This window comes from Rhododendron vialii, chromosome 11a (assembly GCF_030253575.1).
Source record: "Rhododendron vialii isolate Sample 1 chromosome 11a, ASM3025357v1".
Classification (NCBI taxonomy): domain Eukaryota; kingdom Viridiplantae; phylum Streptophyta; class Magnoliopsida; order Ericales; family Ericaceae; genus Rhododendron; species Rhododendron vialii.
The window spans coordinates 3,340,909-3,360,430 of record NC_080567.1 but is presented as its reverse complement, the minus strand read 5'-3'; positions in this window follow the sequence as shown (position 1 = coordinate 3,360,430).

Sequence of the window (19,522 nt, the reverse complement as noted above, 5' to 3'; positions counted from 1 at the left end):
TGCTTGGTATGGTGTAACTAAATGGATTTAGGGTACATGAGACACTCTTATGGGTTGGTGTCTCTATGATGGCTCTTAAAGAGTTTCTAGTGTAGAGCTCCCACTTGCAGGTGCTCCAGCGATCACACGGTTCATTAGCGCATATGAGTTTGCCTCTTAGTTGGGTAGATGGAAGAGAGATTGATACAACTTGTCATGCCCATGCATGGACGAGTGGGTGATGTTGGAATTTGGGGCCTGTCCGGGACCAAATCGGGTCGTTCATGTGGGCATGACCCGGTGACCCAGATATTAGAGAGTCCTATCTCATCTTGGATATAAGATAGGAGAAGTTGAAGTAATTCTAATCTCTTAGGATTAGAAGGCTTCTAAAGCATTTAGGATGCTCTCTCCCTATTTATTTCCTGCAGGATGTTCATAAATGTGACACACAAGAATATAGAACATAATATACACCAGAGGTATACAAAAAAGATATAGAGTTGTGGGAAACTCTCTCTCTCTTCGATAGTTCTCTCTCTCTACCATTATAGAGCAATCCGAGCTTTTGCACCATGGAATAGAGGGTGATACTCAATCTGTTACGACCTAGCATTTTTATTTATTTAATTAATTATATTGGCCGTTTATTAATTGGAGTTGTGGTTGGGTCCCAAGTAATTATTTTGTGCGCGCTATGGATATTGTTGACACGATTGTAATATTTTGGGTATGAGATTGATTTTGGGTAAAATAGTGGTACCGGATGGTATTTTTATAAATTGTGTTACATACTATCTAATTCTAATTAACTAATTAGCTATAATATAGAGAGTAGTGAGTAGTTTAACAAAGTTAAGAGATATTTTCACAGTGTAGGGTTTTATTTGGGCAAAGCAATTGAGATAAGAGGTTGACAGAACTTAGTGCAGACGAGAGAGAAGCCGTAGTCAAGGTTTCGATAGATTGATTATCATTGGGGTATGCAATTCTTGTTCCCTTCAATATTCTTGCTTCTCTTTTATTTCCTTGCTGAGAGGTTAGATGGGTTTTGTAAAAGTTAATTTACTGCCACCGATTGATTTGTTTTATTGTTGATGAAATATGGAGTAGTGGAGGAGTTTGTGTGATGTGAATGGTGACATTGGTGTGAGTGGTTGAGAGAGAGAGAGAGAGACGACAGATGGGTGTGCAAGTGTTGTTGTGGTTAGTGTAAAGTGGAGGGTCTGAACGTTGTTCAAGTTGTGCGTGTGTGCGAGATTGAATAACAGGGAGCCCAAGTGGGGATTTGATCATAGGTAATTAATTACCAGAGCAGGACTTTTCTCTTTGTGCATTGCTTGGATTTGCCGAGCATGAGTTTTGGTGCTATGTTGTACAGGCAAAAAAGGCTTCAATTTGTTGATGCATGTGAGCTAATTGGGAATAGGCTTGAGTGGTGGTTGTGTTGGTGTCCATTGTTGGTTTAGCACCGTAGGATTAGATTCTAGGTTTGGGCCTTATACTAATTAATGATACTTCTAACTTCAATGGTCAGTGATAGATATGTATTAATTAGTTAATTTATATGCTTTATTTTTACAGGTTAGTCTCGTTTGCGTGTTCGAGTTGCATTATTTTTGGATCCAAGTGAGTAGTTAAGTATGTTACGTATTTTCGAAAGTTCCCTATGTCCCTTAAAAGTATTTCGTTCAGAAATTTATATGAATGTTATTCAGAGACTCAAAACTGTTTATAAGTTGTTCTATAAATTGGCATGCGATGAATTTTCTGAGATCAATTGATAATATTCTTTTTGGTGATAACTTGGTGGATATTAATGGGAACATTTATTTCGGAAGTCCAGGGAAATTATTCCTTCTTGTGTTGGTGACCCTGGGCCATTGGGAAAAAGACCGTGTTAGGCCGATGACCCTAATGCTCAACGGCTTTCTTTTGCCGGATCGTCTTAGGGAAAAGTACCACGGGCTGCCAACCCTGGTGACTCTAAGTTCGATATTGGATCCAATTTTATTGAGATTTATTTTGGCCATGGTACTGTTTGATTGTAGTTCCCCATTGTTGATGGAGTTAATGTTGTGATCACCACCAATAATATTTATTTGGTTAAATGCTTCATTGATTCATTTATTATTCTATTGGACACCTCGTATGCCAAATTATGATTTAATGGTAAATTATTTTAATCCCCGCTTTCAACTTTATTTATTATACATACTTTCTATTCACTGAGCTCGTCAGCTGATGGATTTATTCCAACTTCTTTTTCAGGCAAGTTGGGGAGTTAGACAAGGACTCTGGCGGCATTTCTAGGATTTTCTTTTGTTGACCTCCTTAGGGTGTCTCATTCTAGTTTTATTTTAAAAATCGCTTCCGCATTTGAAACAATTGTCAGATAACAAATTCTTTTAATTATTGTTGGATTATTGGATATTGTTTGGTTCATGGGATGGTTGTGCCCCATGTTTATGATGAGACATATTTGGCTTTTGATTTGATTAATAATGAAAAAGTGATCATTTGATTTTCGGTTACTTTGATTTATTTAGGCTGCATGTTCCAAGGATTAGCCTCATGGTTCACGGCCGGTCACTTCTCATTTTTGGGGTGTGACACGATCCTCGTAGTATCACTCCATCGCAGGATTTTGTCGCTGGTTTGATACGTGATCGAGAGTTCGTAATCCATCCACACCAAGGTCTGGTTCGATTAAAGTTTGCAAGGTAACCCGAACCACCCGCTTCCGCACTATGGTTATATTTTTTCTAACAGTTAATAACTCATTTAGGCCGAATCATGTATCCCAGACAACTTCAGGGGTGTAACTACGATATAGGCATCATCATCCCAAATTTCTAACGGTATGTACAGTGAAATTATAGAGGAACTGGTTCGTCGCGATTTTTGTAAAAGTTGAGGCAAGGTTTCGATCCTTTTCACTTTTAAACATCAAAACTAACATATTAGGACATTAATATACATACGGAGAAGTAGGAGAGGGATTATACTACCTCGACTCCGACCGAAAAAGCGAGTAATGGGTCTGGATGATTTTGAACGGTTTTGAAAAAATTTGGAGAAAATGACGGAATAAGGGATGCTGGGGCTGGCTTCAGACGAGTGGGTGGCATAGCTGAGGTGCTCGGGAATTTGGTGGGCGTGGTGTGAACCGGATTCGGGTTCTGATGAATGCGAATCGGAAACCCACCTTGTTTCTCTTTCTGGACCTCCATGGATGGTGCTCGAACTCACTGTTTTTCTGTACCGTTTTTCCAACAGCGGTGATGATTTTGTGTGTTGATTTTCAGGGGAAGGAGAGGGGTATTTATAGAAATGGGGTGGAGTGGGGTGCAAGCAGGAGGATAAGGGGGGATGGTTCGCCTTGGTGTGGGGAACAAGAGAGAGAGAGAGAGAGAGAGAGAGAGAGAGAGAGAGAGCCGAATTAATTGAATGAAGATGGTGAAAAAAATGTTACGACACATGTGGCACACCACACACATAAATGGAATTTTAAACAATTCAATTTAAACTAATATAGAGTACAATTTATAATTAATTAACTAACTTAATAAAGAAATAATTTTTTGTATAAAATTATAATTTAACTTATTAAAATTTTTGGATCATTATAACATATGGGTTAAAAAAATAAAAATTATTGATAGATACTAGTCAGTTTTATTTCAAAATAAAGATGTTTTTTTTTTAATCGAAAAAAATTAGGGCGAAAATTAGGTTCGTTATAACCTATCCCCTCAAAACAATTTCATCCTTGAAATTAGATCGTTGCTTCCTATTGCGTGTAGTTGTCACCTCGATCAATGAGTTGTTGAGGATGCAGGTCTTGTCTATCCCCCTTAAATTTGGAACATGTTCTCTTTGTAGACTAAGTCGTTCCTATCGTTTGACATCAGTCTATAAAACTGTAACGCCCCTAATTTTGAAAATGTTAAATAAATATTTTTACTGAAAACCTAAATTGAGTCTGGCTCATTATTACAGCATAATTCTCACAAGAGTACAATTATTCAACAAAGGAAGGGAAACTAGGGTTTCTATCTACTGCTCCGCTAGCTCCCACTTCCTAGCCAACTCCTCGGCTCGGCTCCGAAAACCTCAAAGGTTTGAAGCTCACCCAGTTCATCTACAATGTCTGACACATTAATATACCAGCATCACTCCCAGTATAATATGTCAGGGTTACAACAGTAACACAATGAGCTACAAAAGCTCAGTAGAATAATCCCATACCCACTAACTCATAAATTCTAACAACAAGACATAATAGCAATATACTATAGCAAGTAAATAATCCATGATAACATGTCAATAATAAACAACTTCCAATTAAGAGATTGACAATGACACTTCCACATTCACTATTCAATTGGCGTCAGTGTCCGCGTAATCAAAGTCTCTCCAACGCAATATTTTCATAGACCGTGTCACCTTTTTATTTTCTAACTATTTCACTTTTCATTTTCCAAATTAACATTTCTAAAATCATCTACACACCCAACCTCGGTTCCGCTGTCCCGGGCTCTCGAGTATCCTCACAATGGTTTCACTGTTCCGGGCTCCCATTGGCGCACCATCACATTGGCTCCTCTTTACAGATAACCAAGTCACACCTCCAATGAGACTACCAAGTCCGGCCCCTTTGACAACCCACACACACACAATGGGCTACCAAGTCCCGCCACATTGCGGTCGCAAAAATATTCATTTTCCAAATCAACATTTCCAAAATCATTTACACACCCAACCTCGGTTCCGCTGTCCCAGGCTCCCAAGTATCTTCACAATGGTTCCGCTGTTCCGGGCTCCCATTGGCACACAATCACAATGGCTTCTCTCCACGGATAACCAAGTCACACTTACAATGAGACTACCAAGTCCGGCCCCATTGGCAACCCGCACACACACACACAATGGGTTACCAATTCCGACCACATTGCTGTCGCAAAGACCCACACACACACAATGGGCTACCAAGTCCGGCCACATTGCGGTCACAAAAACATTTGCTTTCTTTAAGAAAAAAACAAAAAACAAAAACACGCCTTTTCAATACTAGTACCCTACATTTCATGTTTCTAGACTTCACTACAAGAAAAATTACATTGGGTGACGAATGAAAATCGTCACAAATTGCTTGTTTTTCGTCACAAATAATATAGGTGACGAAAAAATATTTGTCGACTAAAGGTTGTCGAGGATTCCTACCTGGTGACGAAATCTATTTTTCGTCACCTATAGTGTCTTTTGATGACAAAATACTTCGTCATCAAAAAGTGAATAATTAGTGACGAAATTTTTTTCCTCGCTTATTGTGCTTTTTGATGACGAAATTTTTTGTCATAAATTATTCCTTTTGGCGACGAAAAAATTCGTCACTGATGAGTCTCATCGGTGACGAAAATTTTCGTTGCAAAAGACGTTTTCATATGGGAAAAAAATCCTTCTTTCTTGCTCCTACTAGGTTTCGAACCCGAGTCTCTTGATTTTTTCGCGCAAGCTCTAACCAACTGCACCACACACACTTTTCAATAAATATTTGAAATATCTAATATATAACATAAATGTTTAACATTAAAATATATTTTGAATGCAATTTTGAACCTTTAAACATTAAAATTAGTAATTTTGATAAACATGAAAGTTGTAGGCAATTGAGTTATTGTTCAAACACAATTTGAATTATCTCAATCGGAGTTTTTAGTAAAGAGTTATGTCCGAAATACATTTAGTGACAAAGCGCAATTCACAAATTTCGTCACGAAAGGTACCCATTTGATGACGAAATATATTTTTCGTCCCTGAAAGCGTTAAAATGGTGACGAAATTATTTTTCGTCACCAAAGTTAAGCATTTGGTGACGAAAAAAATATTTCGTTACTAAATTGCTCTCATTTAGCGACAAAATATATTTTTTGTCACCAAATGATTATCTTTGGCGACAAAAAATAATTTCGTCACCTTTTTTAATCTTTTGGTGACGAAAAATGTATTTCGTCGCCAAATGGGTACTTTTGGTGACGAAAATATTTTTTTCGTCGCTAAACAGGTATAATTGGTGACAAAATTATTTCGTCACGAAAGATGTCAAAATGGTGATGAATTTATTTTTTCGTCGCCAAATATACTCATGTAGTGACAAAATTAAATTTCGTCGCCATTTTTTCGTCACCAATTTTGATTTTTCTTGTAGTGCTTTCTCGATTTTCGTGTCTCGTTTTCATGCAAAGACTCTGCAGTCAGACTTTCCACGTAAGAACACTATATACGGTGTCTCGTAAACATTCATCATTGATTGTAATCTTTGAACTAAACTAGAATAGCTAAAACAACAAGGTCATCTTACTCTATGGTGGTTATCCATCGACTAATCTATAAGTTTAACAAGATATGCACATAACTTAACATCTAAACAGGTAAATTAATATACATGCTCATAACCTCTTTCAAATCAAATCAAGTAATCATGCTACCAATCAAGCTATTATTTCTTACATTTCAAAAATCCGTTCTTTCTTCCTTTTTAAGAAGTTCAAAACCACATCTATTTTCCGAAATAAAAGTCGAGATATTCTACATGATCATACTTCATTTTGAAATTTTAGTAAAATAAGTTTGCTAGCTATTTTTAGTACGTTAACTTAACATGCATTTTTAAACACAAAAGAAAATATAACTAAAACTTTTACAAGAGAAAGTGAGTAGAAATATTCTACCGTTCTTCTTGTCGGATGGTATGGCTACGGAAAAGAAGGAGATCAGCTTACAGGAGGTGAATGTAGCTATTGAACGGAGTGACCGCTTATGGTAGCTTTGAAAGAGAAAAGAAGAGACTTTCTTTTTCTCTAGAAACTAACTTGATCTTGAACTATGAGGCTTGCTTGGATCAAAAGGTGGTTGGTTCGTCGGACGGTCGGAATAACGGTTTGCCAGATTGCTTCGAAAGGAAAAGAAATGGACTTTCTTTTCCTAAAAATAAAAATGTGAACTTTCTATTGGACCGCTTTTCCACCATCTCTTCTAAAACCAATTGGTGGTAGGAAGGGTTTCAATTAAGTCTTTTATGGCATTCGACATCGCACCGGAAAGTCTGTTTTTAGAGCGGTCGCAGGGAGTGGCAATGTGTAACCAAATCCATGGGGGCATTCCGGGCCCAACAATCCCTCCCTCATGATGACGCTCCTGCGATTTGAACCCATGACTTCCAAGCTCTGATACCACTTGTCTGATCGCTTTTCCACCATCTCTCCTAAAACCAAAAGATAAAAAATAGCAAATATTTATATACCTAGGCGAGCTAGGATTTTTCACTTAGTATCAAAGCGGGTCGCTTGTAATATTAAGGTTTATTCCTAGAGCAGATCCTTTTTTTTTTCTAATTTGCTGTTATGGAAAATCCTAATTTTCATAACTCTGCTATTGTGGAACTTCCTATTTTAGATGGGTCTAATTATGCATATTGGAAATCTAGGATGAACGCTTATTTGAAGTCTCAAAATAATCGAGTCTGGCTCTTAGTTGTTAATGGTTATACTGAGCCTACCTCCACCGTGGATGGTAAAAATATTCGAAAGCCTTATGAGTCAAGGACCAACGGTGATCATCAGAATGAAACCTATAATTTTGTGCTCTTAATGCTATTTTGGTTGTGTGTCTTTGCCTGAATTTCAACGTATTTCCACTTGTGAAATTGCTAAGGATGCACGAAATATTTTTGCCATTACTCATGAGGGAAATAGTCAGGTGAGGCAACAAAAACTTCAAAGCATCATAACTGAATTTGAGATGATCAGGATGAAAAATAATGAGACGTTTGGTGAGTTTTATGCTAGGTTGAGCGAAGTGGTGAACTCAAGCTTTAACCTGGGTGAGCCTATTTCTCAGGAAAAAATTATTAAGAAAATCATGCATTCATTACCTGAGAGGTTTATTACAAAAGTTGAAGTTCTTGAATGCATGCCTAATTTTGATTCCATGAAGGTTGAGGAAATTGTTGGTCATTTCTTAACATTTGAAACCAAATTATTGCAATACGTATCTCAAAAAGAGAAGAACAAAAACAAGGAAAATCCTTGGCTTTTTTTAGTTTTAAAGATAGTTTGAAAGTCTCGGATAGTGATGATGATGAATTGGACCAAGAGGAAATGGCTTTGTTTGTTAAAAAATTTGGAAAGTTTTTTAAAAGTAATAAAACCTTTGGTCCTAGTTCGAAAGATAAAAATGGTGGTGACAAAATGAAGGTGGGTCTTAATTTGGGTCTTCCAATGGTAAAGAGAGGAAAAAGAGCAAATTATCAGGTCCCCAATGTTACGAGTGCATGGGGTTTGGTCATTTTGCCCAAGAGTGTGCTAACAAACAGAAAAATAAATCCTATAATGTCAGAACTTGGGATGATAATGACTCTGATGAAGAACAAAATTATGGGGGGAATATTAAACTCATGGCTTTAGGAGTTTCTGTGCATCCCCATGTGAGTGAGTCTAAGTTAGGAGATGAGAGAGTGAATGATGAGTATTTGATCAACAGCGATAGTGAGGAGGAAGAGAGTTTGCAGAAAGCCTACAGTGAACTCTACAAAGAAAGCCTGAGGTTGACTAAGACTAACATTGAGCTATCTAGTGAAGTGAAGAAGAGCAATGAGTCCAATATAAAACTCAAGCAAGAGCTTTTGAAAGCTCAAGCTCGGGTGAGTCAAGTTGAGAATGATAGAGATTCTTTGATTAATGAACTTGTTGATGTTAAGAGTGTGAATGGTAAACTTGGGATTGATTTGCATGCGTCTTATAAAACTAACAAGCTTATTGACTTGAAGGTAGCTAATTTGCAAGTTGAGCTTGACAAGGCCAATGCTACATTTAAGAAAATGGATGCAGGGTCAAAGGCTTTAGAAGAGATAGTTGGAGTGCAGGGGAATCTCGAATAAAACCGGCCTTGGGTTTCAAAAGGAAGCATCAACTTCTAAAGGTGGAGGTAATCATGGATTTGGTAAGGATAAAGGTAACCATTCTAATCCTTCATCTTTCGTTTGTGGCAAGAAAAATAATAATGCATCTCAAAAGCCTACTCCTCCTAGCCCCCCCCTATGCAAAGGGGTTTCATACCCATTTGTCACCATTGTGGTGTAAAGGGTCACATAAGGCCACATTGTTATCAATTGATTGGATACCCCCATGCTCACTCTAATTTTTATGATAAAAGTTTTTGGGTAGGACTCAGAAGCACATGCCTACACGTAAGACCAATGTGATTCACCAATCTAAGCCTTTCCCAAAGGCTAAGGCAAAAGTTGAGAAAGTGAGAATCTGAACTCTTTGGGTGAGAAGTTCGGATGTGAGGTCTCAAGTGAATCATACATGTATCTCTCTAGATGATAATAGGTCATCCGGAGAGGTTGACCTTGCTTTTTGAGGCATGGTCCTTATTCATAGACTAGGATGTTTTATGCTAATAATCTATTGCCTAGCTCTATGAGTTTCGTTGTTGTTTTTGCATTTCTTTTTTTTTTTTGTGTTTTTCTATATATATATATATTTAAAAACAAAAAAAAAAGTTGTTTCTATGACCCACATGGTTTGGGATGTCTTTGAGCATGCTATGTTTCATCGTGATGCCTTGCTATATCTCATGATTATGCATCTCATGGTTCATACTTGTCGTGCATGCCTTCTCAAGAGCTACTTTCATGAGAGTTTCATCAAAAAATCATGTGTATGGCAGTCATTGCATGTGTTTGTACACACCCATTGATAGCCTTGAGAAGTTGATCCTTATCTCTTTGGGTGAGTATTTGTCCTTGTGGTGGATACCCTATGTCATTCACCTTGGGTATTGACCTTTGGCTTGCATACCCCATGTGAGGCCAATTGGCTCGGTTTGATAGGTTAAAAAAAATGGAAAATATAAAAAATTGAAAGACCTGAGTAAAGGGCTACCTCTATGTGCACGTGTAAGCTACCATTGACTTGCACCTCATGTATTCGCTTTTTGTGTCATGGATTTAAGCTACGGCCTTAGATGTGTGAAAGCCGCCCATGACGGTGCAAAAATATTGTGTGATTATTTGGTATAAGGTTGGCATCTCTTGAGGGGGAGAATATCATGTTATATACTCACTTAACCCCGTTTTTTATATGATCATACTTCATGCGGGTTGGAGTTGGTCTGCTGCCCTTGTGGAGAATGATGTAAGTTGGTCCCTTCTTGGTTGATATGACCTCATAGGGATGAGTTGATTTTATTGTTAAGGCTATCATTGCACACACTCACTATAACACTTGCATGATTTCATACCCATGGTCGTTCTTCGAAATTTTCTTAGGGTAGCTCCTTTGAAAGCAATCCTAAATTGGGGTACCATGCGATGTTTCTTTTGTGTGTGATATATCTTGGTGATTGAGTGCTTCATGGTATATTCTTTTGTCTATTTGCAATCCCACACTATGGGAGCATATCTTTGTTTGGTGAGTGGGCATATCTTGGTGTCATCGATCTATCTGTGTTTCTGCCTAGTCTATATGCACTTAATTGATTTCTCTGCGTGTCCTAGCATATGTTGTTCATTTATCCCTACTTTTTCTTTATCAATCTATGACAAAAAGGGGGAGTAGGACATTGTGGGATCTAACTGTGCACTTGTTGAGAACATTGCAGGATGATCTTTATGATTGTTGGGATTAGGCTTTAGAGGTGTTAGTTTTTCTTATGTGTTTTGTCATGGATTGCCAAAGGGGAGATTGTAAGGGCAAAATATTTATGATTGTCAATGGCATGCGTCAAAACACATTCGTATGTGTGATGGCGATTATTTATTTATCAAGTTGTAATTTTTTTTATAGACTAGTGAGTCTTTATAGGATTAGAGTGGAAGGAATCTTTCTATTTGTAATCGAGTGTGCATGAATCGAATTACAAAAGGCAGAATGACTTCGCGAATGGAGGGGGGCTAAATCAAAATGGATCCGGATCAATTGGATATCCATCAGAAGGTACTGACTAAATGAGGCAAAAATTGGAAGTGAATTGGTCAGCTTGTGCACATATTACAACTAATATAAATAGTTGTATTATTTTTCCTCCTAGGGTTTGTCTCTGCCATACAAAAACAAAAGAGGCAGTCATATATAAGAAAAAGGCAGCCACGTATATAGCACACACATGAGAAAAAGAGAGCAGCTAAATACACAGTTTTTGAAGAGAAAAAGTCTCGAGTGGTTTTGCTTTGAATCTTGGAGTACAATGATATCGATGGATCATTGTGCATACAAGACATCTCCAAGAGGTTTCAATATCTTCTTCAACTTAATTGAGAAAAGCCCTAAGGAGGATTCCTAGGGAAGTTAAAGTCCTTCGGTGGATTTCCGGGAGGCAAACGGAAGGCTAGTGGATTCAAAGCAGCGGCCGTCAAGCAATGGGTGTGGTGAACGTGGATTCGGCAAGTAGGTCTTAGGCTCGATTATGAGGATTCAAATCATAGAGTAAGATTACTTGTAACTACACAGTGTTTATAGCATTCGATTCCTTCCCGTGGTTTTTTCCCATTTAGGGTTTTCCACGTATATCTGGTGTTCATCTTTTTATTGCTTCCCGTTCGTGTGATTAGCTTATTTACTGATTGGTGGATTGATTTATTAAAAAGATAAAAATAGCAAATATTTATATACCTAGGCGAGCTAGGATTTTTCACTTTCCTAACTACTTTTTGGATCAAGAGGGTGGTCGAGTGGTGGTTTGGTGGTGGCTTTGGATGAGTTTTTTGAAGAACTTAAGAATGACTAAAACTTCAAGACAGAGCAAGAACACTTAAAATTTCTAGAGAGAAGGTGGGGAATGCTTGAAGGTTTGAGTTGGAAGGCAAGAGTGAGGTTCTATTTATAGGGCAAAGGTGAAGCTCTCCCTCCCTTCTCTCCTTCCTTGTTCTTTTGCTTCAATGATGAGTCAAATCTCACTCACTACAAGGCATGGTCTTCGCCTCTCTTGTCATTTCTAGTCTAAGTCAAGTCTAGGTCATGATGACGGGTTCTAATAACTTGTCTTGTCAAATCTAGGTACTCATTGGATTATGGCAAGTCTTACAAGTTAGTGCAAGAATGATGACTAACTAGGAATGATGGGTTGCTAGCACAACTCTCCCTCCCATCTATCTCCCTCTCTCGGCCTCTCTCTCCCTCTGAATTCTCTCTCTCTCTCTCTCTGTGGTCAAAGCTTGCTTGTAATTTGACAACACCATGCAAGAAGGAATGATGATGAATTATGGACTTTGGACAAGACAATACTATGCAAGGCTTAACTTAGGGAAGAAAAAGATATGATGATGAATCATGGCCTTCTTGATGTGATAATACATAATCATGGTTGTTTGGAAGAACAAACTTGGTCTTGGTCTTGATTAGACAAGTCCATGGTAGCACTATTTTCTAAACAATAGGAAGTCTTATTTCTATTACTCAAAGGATAAAAATTACCCTAAGAACTATTATTCAATGGGTAAAGAGGTAATGATGAGAAAATATATTCTTGGAAGAAGTAATAATGAGTAATAAAGTCTTGAAATGACTAGTCATGAAAGTGCAATGATTTCCTAGTCTAGGGTTGAAAAGGTTCAACTAGGGTTTACAAAGGTTCATAAGGTTCAGAGGTGGGTGAAAAGGTTTACCTACGAATTAGGAGGGTTCATAAGGGTCATAAGGTTCAACTAGATGAAACTAGCCTTGAAAAGTAACTGGATTGGCCCAACTAGTTACTTAGAAATTAACTAGACTTGCCAAGATTTCTAGCCAAGAAATGTAATTTTATAAATTAATTTTTTTGTCACCAAGTCAATATACAAGTGTGTGTGTGTGTGTCTATATATATATATATATAAGCGGTCACTTGTCTTTAGAAAATGGCTACATAGCCCGATGCGTACTAATTCAATTTTTTTTACAAATAATGAAATTAATTATGACGGACTATTAGAAGGTAAAACGGGATTTATAAAGCAATCCAAGAATTAATTAAAGGAATTCAAATATTTAACGAAATTTTTATTTAGCAATCCAAGAATTAATTAAAGGAATTCAAATATTTTACACAATTTTTATTTACTAAAAATCAGAGTTATTACAACATATCTCCCTTAAATAATTTCGTCCTCGAAATTTAGCAGACGCTAGGGTTGGAACAGGTGTGGGTAATTTGCTTTCATGGTTTCTTCTCTCTCCTATGTGGTTTCCTCATCTCCATAGTGCTTCCATAGAACTCATATCATCTTGATCGTCTTGTTTCGGATGATCTTCTCACTTCGGTCCTGAATCTCTATTGGTTCATCTTCATACGTTACGTTACGTCTTCGTCCAAGGTTATGTCTTCCCAGTTGAGGACATGTGTGGGCAATGCGAGATACTTGCGGAGCACTGAAGTGTGGAACACGTTATGTACTCTATCTAGCTGAGGCGACAGTGCTAGATGATACAGAACCTTCCCGATCTTCTCCAAAATGTCGAAGGGTCCGATGTAATGTGGAGACAGTTTCCCCTTTTTCCCGAATCTAATGACTCCTTTCTTTGGTCTGATCTTCAGGAACACGTGGTCTCCTACTTCGAAGGATAGTGATCGGCTCCTCTTATCAGCGTAACTTTTCTGTCAGCTCTGAGTGGTCTAGATCCTTTGTCTGATGGTCTTTATCTTTTTTGTGGTATCCCTCACTATTTCGGGTCCAATCAATCATGTATCTCCGGCGTCTGTCCAGTACACTGGTGATCAATAGGGTTGTCCGTATAAGGCCTTGTAGGATGCCATCTCGATACTTGCTTGGTAGTTGTTGTTGTAAGCGAACTCTACCAACAGCAAGTGCTGCTCCCAGTTTCCAGAAAAATCCAAGGCACAAGCTCTCAGCATGTCTTCCAGCGTTTGTATTGTCCTCTCTGTTTGTCCATCTGACTGTGGGTGGAAGGCCGTACTAAGCCTTACATCTATTCCCATTGCCTTCTGTAGTCCCTTCTAGAAATGTGACACGAAACGTGGGTCCCTATCAGCTACTATTGAAACAGGTGCTCCATGTAGGCGCATAATCTCTTGAATATACAGCAGGCTCAGATTCTCTATGTTATCTGTCATTTTGACTGGTAGAAAATGCCCAGACTTGGTGTGTCGATCCACAACTACCCAAATAACAGTGTTTGACTTGGCGGATCTTGGCAGTCCAGTCACAAAATCCATTGAGATATGCTCCCACTTTCAGGTTAGAATCGGTAATGGTTGAAGATCTCCTCCTGGTTTCTGGTGTTCAGCCATGACTTGCTGACATACTAGACAAGTAGACATAAACTGGGCCACCTCCTTCTTCATTCCTTCCCACCAGTACGTCCTTCACAGATCATGATACATCTTTGTACCGCCAGGGTGAACTGCAAAGTTTGAATGGTGAGCTTCTCCGAGTACGGCTTCTCGAAGAGTTCCAATGTTAGGTACAAACACCTTTTCCTTGAACCTCAGGCTATTATCGTATGAACTCGCAATCTGCTCAAAGGTCTATGCTAGTAGGATCTCTCGGTGGAGTCCTGGTTCCGCAACAAGAGCATACAGACGTGCGTTCTCGTTCCTTGACGATGGTCGCAAGTTGAATTCGTTGAGGGTATCCACCATTTCCCACACCTTGGCGGCAGTTTTGAGTTTCTATGCCCTGTCTTTTCAGCTCAGAGCGTCAGCCACGACGTTGGCTTTACCGAGATAAAAAGCCATTATAAACTTGTAGTCCTCCAAATACTCTATCCATCGACATTGTCTCAGGTTTAGCTCCTTCTGTGTGGATAGATACTTGAGGCTCTTGTGATCGATGAAAACCTCAAATTGTTCTCCCATAGATAGTAACGCCAAGACTTGAGAGCGAATACTACTGCAGCCAATTCTAAGTCATGAGTGGGGTAATTCTTCTCATGTGGTGGAAGTTGTCGAGATCCATAAGTTACAACTTTTCCATTCTGCATTAGCACGCATCCTAAACCATCCCTTGACGCATCGCAGTAGACTGTATAACCTACATGCACCCCGCTCGGGAATGATAAGTATCGGTGCACTAGTCAGCCTCTTTTTCAGCTCCTTAAAAGATTTCTCATAGGCTTCGTTCCAGTCCAGCTTCACTCCTTTCTGAGTTAGTCTCATCATTTGCTTGGCGAGGGTTGAGAAGTCTTGAATGAATTTCCAATAGTACCCAACAAGACCCATAAAACTTTTGATTTCAAACACTTAGGTTGGCCGCTTCCAGTTTAGCACTGCTTTGACCTTTCGTCATCCACTGCGATTCCGTCCTTGGATACCACATGCCCCAAGAATTTAACTATTTATAGCCAAAACTCACATTTACTTGCTTTGGCATAGAGTTGGCTATCTTAGAGTTCTTGTAGTACTATCCGAAGGTGTCCCTCGTGCTCCTCCTTGCTGGCAGAGTATATCAAGATGTCGTCAATGAACACCATTACAAATTTGTCTAAGTAGGGCTAAAAGATCTTGTTCATGAGACACATGAATACTACTGGAGCATTGGTTAGTCCGAACGGTATCACTACAAACTCGTAGTGTCCGTATTTGGTGCGGAAGGCTATCTTGGTAATATCTTTGTCCCGGACCCTTAAATGATGATAGCATGATCGAAGATTGATTTTCGAGAAGCAAGTTGCTTATCTCAATTGATCAAACAGGTCATCGATCCTTGGCAAGGGATACCGGTTCTTGATTGTAACCTGATTCAGCTTTCTGTAGTCGATACAGAGTCGCAAAGTTCCTTCTTTCTTTTTCACAAATAGTGTCGATGCTCCCCAGGGTGACGTACTTGGTCTGATAAATCCTTTGTCCAATAGTTCTTGCAATTGGGTCTTAAACTCCCTTAGCTCGGCAGGGGCCATCCGGTACGGCACCATAAAAATCGGTGCGGTTTCGGGTTGGAGTTCTATGGTGAAGTCTATCTCTCTCTGGGGCGGTAAGCTAGGAAATTCTTTAGGGAAAACATCGGCGTACTCGCAAACGATGTGTGATAATTCCAATTCCATCATGTCGGCTTCTTCCATTTGGAGAGTAGCTAGCCATCCAAACAGTTGATTTTGCCACTTTGATCTTCTTGTTGTCGAACTCGTCGTCTGTCTATCCCCCTTAAATCATAAACGAGTCCCATCAGGGGTATAAGTCGTTACCATCTTTTGATGGCAGTCTATGACAGCTCGATATGCTGATAGCCAGTCCATCCCAGGGATTATGTCGAAATCCGCCATGTCGATCACTCTAAGGTCGCAGGTCAGGCGTAGGTTGGCTACTTTTAGTTTGCACCCTCTACACACTAGACTAACAGCTACACTCCCCCCCCAATGATGATACTACTTTCATACTCGTACTTAGGGGTTCTGTTTCTATTGCTAGTGTAGTTATGCAGGCACAAGGATAAAAATACAAGTGTGCACGTGCACAGTAATCTTGTACTAAAAGAAGCATATAAGACAAGTAGCAACTGAAATAATAAGTCTTTTATTACTAAACAGGAATAAGTACAGCATAGATAGTACTACTAGTCAAAGCTTCCTACCACATCCCTACTACATCAAAGCCTAACCATCGCTAAGCTTTTCTTAACCAGTCTAGAAGATGTCCGGATATCGAATCATAAAGATGCCTATGTTAGTCTCATATGGTGGAGGTGGAACATCATCGGAGTCAGGGAGTATATCCATAACCTTCCGCTCCTGCTCAACCACCTCAGGTTCCAACTCCTCCTCAGGTTCTATCTCCCAGTCCTCCAGTCCGAGTTGAGGCACATTCTCCTCAGGATCCTCCTCCTCCATTGGTTCCTCCTCGGGATCCCCTTCCAGCTCCTCGGGTTCCTCTTCGGCTCCCTCAACCACAAACTCCGCATCGACTGGGGGTGCTATCTGAACTAGGACAGGTGCCGCTACGTCTCCATCCTCCTCGTCATCCTCAGAAGTAGAGTGGCACCATGCTCTTGGTAGAAGTCGTGAGCATAGGGGAAGGCTTAGGGGAAATAGGGATCCTCCACTAGTTAGTTTGTCATCGATCTTATGGTGCTTCTAAGTCGGTGGGTCTCAGCTAGCAGGTTGACTTGGTAGGGATTTAGGTTGTTCATCTAAACGAACAATTTTAAACCTCAAATCAGTATCGGTATAAGATATGGTCTACCCAACTTCTTATGACCAAGGGTTTGAACCTAGGGCTCTAATACCAAGTTGTAACGCCCCTAATTTTGGGAATGTTAAATAAACATTTTTATTAAAAACCTAAATAGAGCCTGGCTCATTATTACAGTATAATTCTCACAAGAGTACAATTATTCAACAAAGGGAGGGAAACTAGGGTTCCTATCGACTGCTCGGCCAGCTCCTCCATCCTAGCCAGTTTCTTGGCTTTGAAAGCCTCCAAGGTGTAGAGCTCACCTTGCTCATCTACAAAGTCTGACACATTATACCAGCGTCGTCCCCAATATAATATGTCAGGGTTACAATAATAACATCGTGAGCTACAAAAGCTAAGTAGAATAATCCCATACCTGCTAACCCATAAATTCTAACAATAGGACATAGTAGCAACATACTATAGCAGGTAAATAATCCATGATAACATGTCAATAACAAACAACTTCCAATTAAGAGATTAACAATGACACATCCACATTCACCATTAAACTAGTGTCAGTATCCGCGTAATCAGAGTCTCTCCTACACAATATTTTCATAGACCGTGTCACCTTTTTATTTTCTAACTATTTCACTTCTCATTTTCCGAAAACATTTACACACCACCTCGGTTCCGCTGTCCCGGGCTCCCGAGTATCCTCACAATTGTTCCATTGTTCCGGGCTCCCATTAACACACAATCACATTGACTCCTCTCCGCGGATAACCAAGTCACATCTCCAATGTGACAACCAAGTCCTGCCACATTGCGGTCGCAAAAACATTCATTTTCCAAATCAATATTTCCAAAATTATCTACACACCCAACCTCGATTCCACTGTCCCGGGCTCCCGAGTATCCTCACAATGGTTCAGCTATTTTGGGCTCCCATTGGCACACAATCACATTGGCTCCTCTCCACGGATAACCAAGTCACACCTCCAATGAGACAACTAAGTCCGGCCCCATTGGCAACCCACACACACACAACGGACTACAAAGTCCGGCCACATTGCGGCCGCAAAAACCCACCCACACACAATGGGCTACCAAGTCCGGCCACATTGCGGTCGCAAAAACATTTACTTTCTTAAAAAAAAAAAGAAAAAACAAAAACACGCATTTTCATTACTAGTACCCTACATTTCATGTTTCTAGACTTTCTGGATTTCTGTGTCTCGTTTTCATGCAAAGACTCCGTAGTCGGACTTTCCACATAAGAACACTATATACGGTGTCTCGTACACATGCATCATTGATCGTAATCTTGAAACTAAACTTGAATAATTAATACAACAAGATCATCCAACTCTATGTTGTTTATCCATCGACTAGTCTATAAGTTTAACAAGATATGCACATAACTTAACATCAAAACAAGTAAATTAAGAACTAAAAACATGTATACATGCTCATAACCTCTTTCAAATGAAATCAAGTAACCATGCTACCAATCAAGCTATTATTTCTTACATTTCAAAAATCTGTTCTTTCTTCATTTTTGGGAAGTTCAAAACCACATATATTTTCCGGAATAAAAGTCGAGATATTCAACATGATCATATTTCATTTCAAAATTTTAGTAAAACAAGTTTGCTAGCTATTTTTAGTACTTTAACTTAACATGCATTTTTAAACACAAAAGAAAATATAACTAAAATTTTTACAAGAGAAAGTGAGTAGATATATTCTACCGTTCTTCTTGTCAGATGGTATGGCTACGGAAAAGAAGGAGATCAACTTACAGGAGGTGAATGTAGCTATTGAACGGAGTGACCGCTTATGGTAGCTTCGAAAGAGAAAAGAAAAGACTTTCTTTTTCTCTAGAAACTAACTTGATCTTGAACTATGAGGCTTGCTTGGATCAAAAGGTGGTTGGTTTGTCAAACAGTCGAAATAACGGTTTGCCAGATTGCTTCGAAAGGAAAAGAAATGGACTTTCTTTTCCTAAAAACAAAAATATGAACTTTCCTAACTACTTTTTGGATCGAGATGGTGGTCGAGTGGTGGTTTGGTGGTGGCTTTAGATGAGTTTCTTGAAGAACTCAAGAAGAACTTAAGAATGACTAGAACTTCAAAAAAGAGCAAGAACACTTAGAATTTCTAGAGAGAAGGTGGGGAATGCTTGAAGGTGTGAGGTTCTATTTATAGGCAAAAGGTGAAGCTCTCCCTCCCTCTCTCCTTCCTTAATCTTTTGCTTCAATGATGAGTCAAATCTCACTCACTACAAGGCATGGTCTTCGCCTCTCTTGTCATTTCAAGTCTAAGTCAAGTCTAGGTCATGATGAAGGGTTCTAATAACTTGTCTTGTCAAATCTAGGTACTCATTGGATTATGGCAAGCCTTACAAGTTAGTGCAAGAATGATGACT